Genomic DNA, 10832 nt, shown 5'->3' with positions numbered 1-10832 from the left:
GTAACTCCAGTTCTCTCGTAGGGGTATTTCCATGATAGTCATAAGCACTGAATAGTTCCGCGCGCCTGCGGGGACCCCGGAGCACTGTTGTGTAGTATATTCTTAAGTGCAATCATCAGCTCCTTGACAAAAAAGGTCTGTGAAAAACACTTAAGAATAACAATGTGCAGCCTATGTGAACAGCTACACAGGCCAAATTGTTAGAAGAAAAAACAGTTGTAGTGTAAATTTCACGTTTAAACCTCTATTTATTCTATAAATACATAAATAAATACATTCTCATATTTTATTTACACCTCTCATGAGAATAAAACAATGTAGGGCAGTGTAGCCCATAGGCTGCCATTATACAGAATGAAAATAGAGCTGTGCCTTTAAGAAAGTAAAGTCTTCCTGTTTCCCATCATGCACAGCAAAAGGCAGTTGCCTCAGTTCTTTTTTGGAGGCTATTAACCTGACATGAAGAAAAACAAAACATTTGTTGGAGTACCAACCTCCATAATATTCATGTTCTATGTCAACTCCACCGGGGAGGAGGGAGGGTTGCTTATGACTATCATGGAAATACCCCTACGAGAGAACTGGAGTTACAGGTAAGAAACCATTCCTTCTCTCGTAGGGGATTTCCATGTATAGTCATAAGAACTGAATAGAGTAGCAAGCCCATCCCCATAACCGCTGTGGAGTAGATATAAGAATACTGAGAAAAACATGAATCATGCAAACAAATTCTTGAGCAAAGCCTGTCCAACCTGAGCATCTGCCCTAGCGTCTGTATCAAGGCAGTAATGCTTAGTAAAGGTATGGACCGACCTCCAAGTGGCAGCCTTACATATTTCTGCCAAAGGGACATTTCTCATCAAGGCTACAGTAGCTGCTTTCCCTCTGGTAGAGTGGGCTTTTGGCCTACCACCAAGGGATTTGTTTGCTAACTGATAACATAACATTATACATGAAACAATCCACCTGGATAAAGATTGTTTAGATGTGCCCAAACCTGTTCTGATTGGGCCATAGTTAATAAAAAGCTGTTGTGATTTTCGTAAGCTTTTTGTCCTGTCCAAGTAAAATTTCAAGACTCTCTTTACATCCAGAGAGTGCAGAGTTCTCTCAGCAGGAGTAGCTGGATTCTGAAAGAAAGTCGGTAATGAAATTGTTTGGTTCACATGGAAGTCGGAGACTACCTTAGGTAAAAATTTTGGATGAGTTCTCATTACCACTTTTGCAGAATGAAAAACCGTGTAGGGTTCCTGAGCGCAAAGGGCCTGGATTTCGCTGACCCTACGCGCTGAAGTGATTGCCACCAGAAAAGCAGCTTTCCATGTGAGATGTTGCAGCGATGCCTTATGTATCGGCTCGAATGGCGGCAGCATCAGACGTGATAAGACAACGTTCAGTTCCCATGGAGGAGAAGGCTTTCTAATGGGAGGAAAAACCTTCTTTAAACCTTCTAGGAAATCCTTAATAATCGGAATCCGAAAAAAGGAAGTTTGTGAAGGACTCTTTCTGTATGCCGTGACAGCCGCCAAGTGAACTTTTATTGACGACAGTTGTAAGCCCGATTTTGCCAAACTTAACAAGTATGGCATGATAGATTGTTCTCCACAGGAAACCGGGTCAATGTTGTTGTGTAAACACCAAATGCAGAATCTCTTCCACTTGCTTGCATAGGCTGATCGTGTGGAAGGGCGCTTTGCTTCCTTCAGAATTTCCATACAGTCCTGAGGTAGGTTCAAGTGTCCATATTGCACTAGCTCAGGAGCCATGCTGCCAAACTCAACGATGAGGGGTTGGGATGAGATATCTGCCCTCTGAACTTCGTGAGCAGGTCCGGACGATATGGTAGCCTGATGTGTGGTTTGAGTGACCGGTGAAGAAGGTCTGGGAACCACCACTGGCGTGGCCACTCCGGAGCAATTAGGATCATTTTGGTCTGAGCACTGGACAGCTTCTGGAGGACCGCCGGAATCAGGGGAAGCGGTGGAAAGGCGTAAAGAAATGCTCCTGACCAGCTTATCCATAGGGCATTCCCCAATGTCCCTGGATGGTAATATCTGGAGGCGAAGTTTTGGCATTTTTTGTTGTCTGGGGTTGCGAAAAGGTCTGTAGAGGGGGTACCCCAGAGTGCGAAAATGGAATGAACGACGTCGTCGTGTAGTACCCATTCGTGGTTCTCGTCCATTACCCGACTGAGGGCATCCGCTTGAACATTCTGGATGCCGGGCAGGTGAGTTGCCACTAGCGACAGGTTCCTGGCTAGAAGCCAATGCCAGATTGTCTGAGCCTCTCTGGATAAAATTCTGGACCTGGTGCCTCCTTGTTTGTTCACGTAGTACATAGTGGCCACGTTGTCTGTCTGGAGAAGGAGAGTTTCCGTTCTCAGAGAGGGAAGGAAGGCTTTGAGCGCAAGGTGGACTGCGCGAAGTTCCAGCAGGTTGATGTGATAGAGACTCTCTCTCTGTGACCACCCTCCTTGGACTCGAAGATGTTCCATGTGCGCCCCCCATCCGAGCAGTGACGCATCTGTTACGATGGTTTGAGATGGAGGCCGTTGTTGGAACGGAATCCCCACCAAGAGATTGCTGGGTAAACACCACCACTTGAGGGATTGTAGGGTGTGAGGAGAAAGAAGGACTTTGTTCTCCCAATCGTCCCTCAGTTGACACCACTGATCCTCCAGATTTTCCTGCAATGGTCTCATATGGAGGCGAGCATTGGGAACCAGATGGATACAAGACGCCATCGAGCCCAGTAGAGGAGCTATTATTCTTGCAGTGGCTTGAGGTCTTTCCTGCCGTTGTTTGCACTTTTGGAGAATCGATAACCGTCGTTCCTCCGAAGGAAACACCTTTCCTAGCCTGGTATCTACCATGGCCCCTAAGTAATGCAACCTCTGAACAGGTGTTGCTGTAGATTTCAGGAGATTGACTTGAAGACCAAGTTTTTGCAGCAGTTGTAGAGTCCATTCGAAATGCTGTTGTGCCTCGAGACAACTGGAGGCCTTTATGAGCCAATCGTCTAGATAGGGGTAGACGAATATTCACTGTTTCCTCAAGTGGGCGGCTACTACCGCCATGCATTTGGAAAAAGTTCTCGGCGCTGATTTTAGGCCGAAAGGTAGAACTGCAAATTGGTAATGGCGTTTTCCGACGGTGAACCTTAGGAATTTTCGATGTTTCTTGGTTATTGGGATATGAAAGTAAGCGTCGCAAAGATCTATCGCACAGAGCCAGTCGCCCTGACGTAGATGTGGGTAAATTTGGTGTAAGGCTAACATCCTGAATTTTTCTTTGCGAATCCATTTGTTTGCTGTCCTCAGATCTAAAATGGGACGAAACTCTTGTTTGTCTTTTTTCGGTACAAGGAAATATCTCGAATAAATCCCCTTCCCTTGCTGGCTGATGGGAACGGGTTCTATGGCTCTTTTTTGCAATAGAATATTGACCTCTAACTGAAGAGCTTCGAGATGGCGGTTGGCTGTTTTGGGTGGAACAGATGGTGGAGAACTGGTGAATCTGAGAGCGTAACCATGTCTCACAATATTCAATACCCAGGCGTCTGTTGTGATGCGTAGCCACTCGTCCAGATGATTTGAGATACTTCCCCCTACCGGAGTGGATAACGGAGGAGGGGGAAGCAAAGATTCAGGGCTTAGACGTGGGAGCCTGTCGAGTTGCCTGAGTTTGAGGTGTTGAACGACCCCTTGTCGACCTTCGCTGAGTGGAGAAACCCCTTTGATGCTGCTGTTGTTGCTGCTGCTGGGGGCGCGAAGACATCCAGTGTGGCGACTGATACCGGTGTGTGAAAAGTCGTCGTTGATATGGCCGGAAAACCTTTCTTTGTTCTTTCGGTCTTTCCATGCCTACCGCTTTCAGGGTATCTAGTTCAGCTTTCATTCTAGCCATCTCGTCATCGGCATGAGAACCGAACAAGGTGGAGCCCGAGAAAGGCAAGTTTTGTATTCGCTGCTGCGCTTCAGGTTTGAGTGATGTAAGTCTCAACCATGCATGCCTTCTGAGCGCTATCCCGTGTGCATAATTGTGTGCGGATAGCACCGAAGAGTCAGCTGCAGCACTTATAATTTGGTTAGAAACCATGGCTCCCTCACCCACGACCTCCAGGAAATCTTCCCTTTTATCCTTAGGAAGATGTTCCGCAAACTGCATTAAAGAGTCCCAGAGGGCACGGTCGTATCGCCCTAATAACGCAGTAGCGCTGGCTGCCTTCATCGTGACGGCTGCAGTAGAACATACTTTTCGTGCTGCAGCATCTATCTTTCTGCTCTCTTTATCTGGAGGCAAAGAAGAAGACGGTGAGGTTGAATGCAGTTTCTTTGCCGCTACTATGACCACCGAATCAGGTACTGGGTCCGACCTCAAGAATAGAGGATCTTGTTCTGGTGGACGATATTTTTTAATAAGTCTGGAAGGAGCAGACTTTGTTGCGGCCGGTGCAAGGAAAATATCCATTGCTGGTTCGAGGAGACCTGGAACCAGTAGAAGCAAAGGTCTGGAAGATGTCCTGTGATGCAAAGTCTCGAAGATCACTGACGTCGAAGGGGCAGGTATCGCCAGCGGGATGTTCAGCTTGGTCGCCCCTCGTACTAAGACCTCCTGGAACGTATTCACATCATCTATGGGGGACACTCTCGGGGACGGTGAGTCCGATAGGGTTGGAGAGTAGTCCCGTGTAGACGAAGAAGAACGCCTGTGATGTGAATGCTGAGATCTCTGTGATTCATGACGGTGCCGAGAGGAAGAAGAGCGTCTAGAGGAATGTCCAGAACGTCTTACAGACCGCGTTGGAGTCCTCAAAACAGACTCTGAAGGGGGAGCCGGAAGAGGCGCCGTAGGTGTTACCGGCGTCTGTGGCAATGGTGATTGTCGAGGAGAGAGTTGTGGAGACGCTGGAAGGAGGATGAGTGAGGCCGAGGATTCTGAGGTTGTATAAACCCTTCTAGGTCTTTTTGATTGTCTCGACGTCGACACACTCCTCGACATCGAAGTACGGTGACGGCGAGTGCTCTTCGACGTCGATTCTTCTCGCCGTTGAGAATCTCTCGACGACGACCCTCGACGTCGCCGTGATGACGGTGAACGCCTACGACGTTGAGCACCCCTCAACGTTGATCGCTCTCGCCGTGTCGACGGCGAGCCGGATTCAGATCTCCTCGACGTGGAACATCCTCGCCGTGTCGACGGCGACCCAGATCTCGACGGCGAAAGTCCACGCCGTCTCGGCGGCAAAATCGTCGTCGACGGCGAGCGATGTCTCTTTCTCGCCGGCGAACCACTCCTCGACGGCGAGCATGTTAGCGCCGTTCCTTGCCTCGACGTTGACGCCCTCGACGTCGTCGGAGACCTGTGCCGTTTTTGAGCCGGTCTGGTCGGAGTTATAGAGGAAACAGTGTGAGCCCTGGTAGAAGACTGACCTTCTCCTCGCTCTGTGGTAGAATGACCACTTTTCCTCCTGTCCTCTTTCGCCTGGAGTCGGATCTTCTCCCTGTCACGAAGGGTCCTTCTGGAGAAGGTTTTGCAGATGTCACACGACTCCGGTTTGTGGCTGGAAGGAAGGCAAATTATGCAGACCCGATGTGGATCTGTTTTGGCCTTTTTTCTGCCACAAGAAGGGCATTTGTCAAACAGTGAAGGCATTTCTGAAGTAGAAAAAACTCAAAATTCTGTCAGAATCTAACAGAAAACAATAGAAAATGATCACTCAATGTTAAAAACGTCGAGTGAAATTGAAATTCAAAAGATTTTAAATGAATTTCTGTCACAAAAGGATTTTGTGAGGTAGAGCTCAATGCTTCAGGGTGCTGTCAGAAAGGAGCCGGAAAAAAGAACTGAGGCAACTGCCTTTTGCTGTGCATGATGGGAAACAGGAAGACTTTACTTTCTTAAAGGCACAGCTCTATTTTCATTCTGTATAATGGCAGCCTATGGGCTACACTGCCCTACATTGTTTTATTCTCATGAGAGGTGTAAATAAAATATGAGAATGTATTTATTTATGTATTTATAGAATAAATAGAGGTTTAAACGTGAAATTTACACTACAACTGTTTTTTCTTCTAACAATTTGGCCTGTGTAGCTGTTCACATAGGCTGCACATTGATATTCTTAAGTGTTTTTCACAGACCTTTTTTGTGAAGGAGCTGATGATTGCACTTAAGAATATACTACACAACAGTGCTCCGGGGTCCCAGCAGGCGCGCGGAACTATTCAGTGCTTATGACTATACATGGAAATCCCCTACGAGAGAAAAGAAAGTTCCAGAAAGCCTTAGGATCATGGAAAGGGATGATGATGAGGAGGATGACAGCGGGCCAGTCATGGCGGGAGGTGGCACACAGGAGACCAACATTACTATCCCACCTGCTCCGAAGAATGTGGCAGAGGCAGCACCGCCAGTTCCCATATTTGTAAGGCCCCAGCACAGACCGGCACCAACCCGTACCTCAGCAGAAGTATGCACTGCAGAGAGGCAATTAACAGCACACACACCTACCTCCAGTTCTTTTCAGGCATTGGCAGTGGCCCAATAAGAAAGTATTCCTCCCCAGTTTGGGACTTTTTTAATAATAGCAAACAAGAGAAGAATGTTGCTATAAGCTCCATTTGCCACACAAGTGTATGTCAAGGAAAGCCATGTGGTTGCAGTGGTGAAGGTGAGGAGAGCTGGGAAACATCAGCTACAACTGGTCAAATTACAGTGGAAGGTGAGTAATAAAAGGGTGACATATTCACGCAAAGCAGCCCTGTCCCCAGCAGTGCACCATAATCACCCACCTCAGCGACCTCATAATGGCCAGGAAGACTCCGAGTCAGATGGAGACACCACGGCATACGGTGGCTGCACCACGACACACATTGTCTACCACCACCTACATCTCAAAACATGCCTGGGCAAGTGGCCCCTCAAAAGAAGAAAATCCAGGCTAATATCATGGGTATGTTTAGGCAGGAGGGACCCTACGACGCAGCCACCCAATAGCACGTTTGTACTATGGGTAACTGGAATTTTTTTAGTGCTGGACCTCCTTCCTTTTTCTTTTGTGGAAGGAGTGGGATTCTTTTGTGGCAGCCATCTGCCCGAAATGGAAGGTTCCAAGTTGGACCTATTTTGCAGAGTTGCTGTTCCAGTGCTGCATCACGATGTGCTTCAATTGGTTGGACAAGTTTTGAAGCAAACTGTTGTCTACACTATCCACCTGACGACAGACATGTGGACCAGTTGTCAGGCTACTGATTACATGGCCATCACTGCATACTGATTCTCTTTTGCGGGGGGTAAAGCAAAAACTAACTTCAGGTCTCATCCCTGAAGAAATGTTTAAGAGCTTACGTCACCATGTGACAGTAGTCATGCTTGCCATGGAGAAATCACATTCAGCTACAAACATATTGGACAAATTTAATAGCAAGGTGTCTGAACGGCTGCGACCCAGAGGTCTCGGAATTTGATTTGTTGCCATGGACAATGGCATTAATATAATGAAGGCCATGCAGACACTGGCGATTTCAGAGTCCTGTGTTTGGCGCACTGCAAACCTGGTTGTGCAAGACTTTCTAAAAAAAGAAGATAATGGGCCTCGTTACGAGTTTGGCGAAGGGGATTACTCCATTACAAATGTGACGGATATCCTGTCTGCCATATTACAAGTTCTATAGAATATAATGGACCTTGTAATACAGCAGACGGGATATCCATGATGTTTGTGATGGAGTAATCCCCTCTGACAAACTCGTAATGAGGCTGATAGTCAGCAACATACTGACCACCTGCAGAGGGAATCTGCACTCATTTCAGTCTTTCTTTTAAAGCCTGGCAGCATGGTAACAGAGTACCAGATATAGCCCTGATACAAGAAGTGCTAACGCGTTGTACCTCAACCTATTATATGTTGCAATGTCTGAGCAGTACAGACAGATCAATGACTATGTCATTCTAAGAGGGGATGCAATTGGGAAAGATTTGAGCATGGATGCGGTCAAATGGGGCCTAGTCAAATGCTTGACACAGTTGCTGATTCCTTTTGAGGTTTTCATGCGGGAGGTTTGCAAGTAGATCAGTACGATGGGCCAAGTTATCCCGTTGTTGCATCTGCTACAGGAGCAACTAAAGAAGGTGTCTTAAAGGTTTTCACTCAAAAGTGTGAACAGAAACCCAGGAGTGAGTGCCTTAGTTGAGAGCCTAATCCTTTGCCTGGCATGTAATGCTAAGCTGCAAGATAAGATTATCTCCTCCAAAGAGTACTTCTTTGCCACCCTACTTGATCAACGCTACAAAAACCTCTTCCCAATGTCGTTCCTTTTTCTAAAGGGTATGTTTCAAGATACAAGAGGGGGATTGTTGAGCAAGCCGGGGAACTGGAAGAAGAACGGCTGGACCTTAGAGTTCCCCTTCATCTTCCAGAGAGGGCAGTCTTGTCTCACAGCAGCCAAAACCAGCAAAAAAACACCGGCAACAACAGCATCAGAGGAATTGGACACAACCTCTGCATTGGCTTGGTTTCAAGTGGCAGGTCTTAAGTCCAGTGCAGAGGCAAAGGAAAAAGAGGTTGAGCAAGAGGCAGCACCATGACACTTCAGGGGATCTTCCAAGAGTGTATGGATGACCCAAAAGAGGTGTACGTGGATCAAAAACCCATTGGTATGTTGGTATGGAAAGATGGGCAGAGCTCAGTATGCTGACAATAAAGTATCTGGCTTGTCCTGTGGCCAGTGTGGCTGCTGAATGTGTTTTTAATGCAGCTGGTGCAGTTGTAACAGTGAGAAGGACAAGTCTCTCACCTCAAAACGTGTCGATATTAGCCATGACCAAAATGAACCAGCATTTTATACCACTGGATTACACCATTCCTGATACACCACAGGAGGAGGAAGAGAATGATTGGTCATAATAGAGTGTGTTTGTTGACCAACTTCTAGGTGAACCACCTGAGTTTGAGGACAAACCCTACTTCCCGGAATGCGTATGCCAGTGCTACCACAGAACTTTTTAATTATTTCTTGTTGAACCTCTTTCTTTATTTCCCCCCAAAAAAGCTAGTGGAATATTATGTTTGTGTCGGATTTATGGTGCCCCACCATTTTCCAGTCACATATTATATGGCCGGATTGGAGTTAGACCCGTGTACAGTGAAGAAGCCCCCACATTCCGTTCAGGAGTGGACATTGGAGATGATACCTGCCTTCCTCACATGCCATTGCCTATCCTTTTTTTTACATCACCTAGCAGGGCTGCCAAGAAGAACATTGATTAAAAGACTGCCAGTGACAATGCCAAATCCAAATGTGTTCCTACTTGCTACCAATGGAGGAGATAATTTTGTTTAACCACCATGCTTGGATTGGAAGGGGTAACTACTAACTATAGTAACAATGAGTAGTGTTATATTGAGTGATTGTGAGTGATGATTGATGAAGTATGTGATGGCTGACAGTGAGGGAGAGAGTTCAACAAATTTGTAAACTTAATTCTGATGATTTACAATGTTTGGGGGCTGATGGGTGATAATTTTTTGCCTGAAAGTGATTAGTCTTTCAAACCTTATTGTAAAATCTACCTGTAGGGTCTACTCCTTTTTCTGGTTCCTCAGACCAGACCAGTCATCTTAGTTACCAAACACAATTCTACACAAAATACTCCAGTTCTGTTTGTCATTCAACAGCTGTGCACTTGATTACACAGGTCTTCCTCACTCGGTTTGGGACTCAGACAGAGTTCCTCAGAATCAGGAAAAGGAGGATGGAAGGACCCAGGATGGGACTACCTTAACAGCTAGAAGGAGAAAGTTATCAACTTCAAAGAGAAACCATGATGATGCCGAAGACTCTGAGGCCTAGTACTCACTCAGCTCTCAGGACTGGAGAGAGGTGTGTTGTTGGGAAATGCTGCTGAGTATGTGTTCGCTGCATTGTTGGCTCAAAGGCCAAACTCCTCTTATGTTCTTGCTCTCCCTCTGAGTCTTATTGGTACACTCCTGACTCCTCATGAAGCTTACCTTGCTTCCTTTTGTCCTCCTTTCCTCTATACAGTTACTGTTTTTTCAATATGCAGGCCTCCTCCTAGTCCTCTCCTGCACGGACAAAAACTTGGTGAAAGCTCAAGACTCCAGCTTACCTACTGGACGGATTCAGCCAGGCACCCAAGATTGATGGATATTCCAAGAAGAATGGAGATGCACCGCCAAATTTGCAATACAGTATCATTTTCTTTTTAACAATCATCATTTTTAGATCTGGGTAGGTTAACTTCAATCCCCCATAATTTGTATTTTTCAAACCTAGAAGACATAACATTTAGAGATATACTATCTTAGGGCTCTCTGGTGCAGAAGGATTCATGCACTGCATTTAACAGAACTGTGTCATACTTATCCCTTCATCGTTTCCTCCCACAATAGATTGACGGTGTGCTTCTTAGCGCCCTGATGAATACTGTTGTGGTTTCTTTTGTGTAGTGTTTGTTTTTGTCACACCTTTCCCAAAATCCCTTTTACCATCCATCCATCGAGCCCCTAACCCTCTTCCCTGGGATGTGTGATTTATTGGGGTGTGACTTAATTTTACATCAGAAATGTATCACACACTTGCTGGGGCAGATGTGGTGAAAGCGACACCAACTCACTGCATGACCTATTACCCGAGCAATATTCCACACCGACCCCCATTAACATCATCATTCATGCCTTGTGTTGTGTAAACACTTAACGTTGTCCAACCACTCTTGAGCCCACTTCTCCTGACTCCATGATTTCCTTTCCTAAGTTTAGTTTGTAAATACTAGCTCCCCATCATTGTTCAGAAGAAGTTGACATTGCTA

The sequence above is a fragment of the Pleurodeles waltl genome, chromosome 9, assembly GCF_031143425.1.
Source record: "Pleurodeles waltl isolate 20211129_DDA chromosome 9, aPleWal1.hap1.20221129, whole genome shotgun sequence".
Taxonomy (NCBI): Eukaryota; Metazoa; Chordata; class Amphibia; order Caudata; family Salamandridae; genus Pleurodeles; species Pleurodeles waltl.
Note: the sequence above shows the minus strand (reverse complement) of the source record.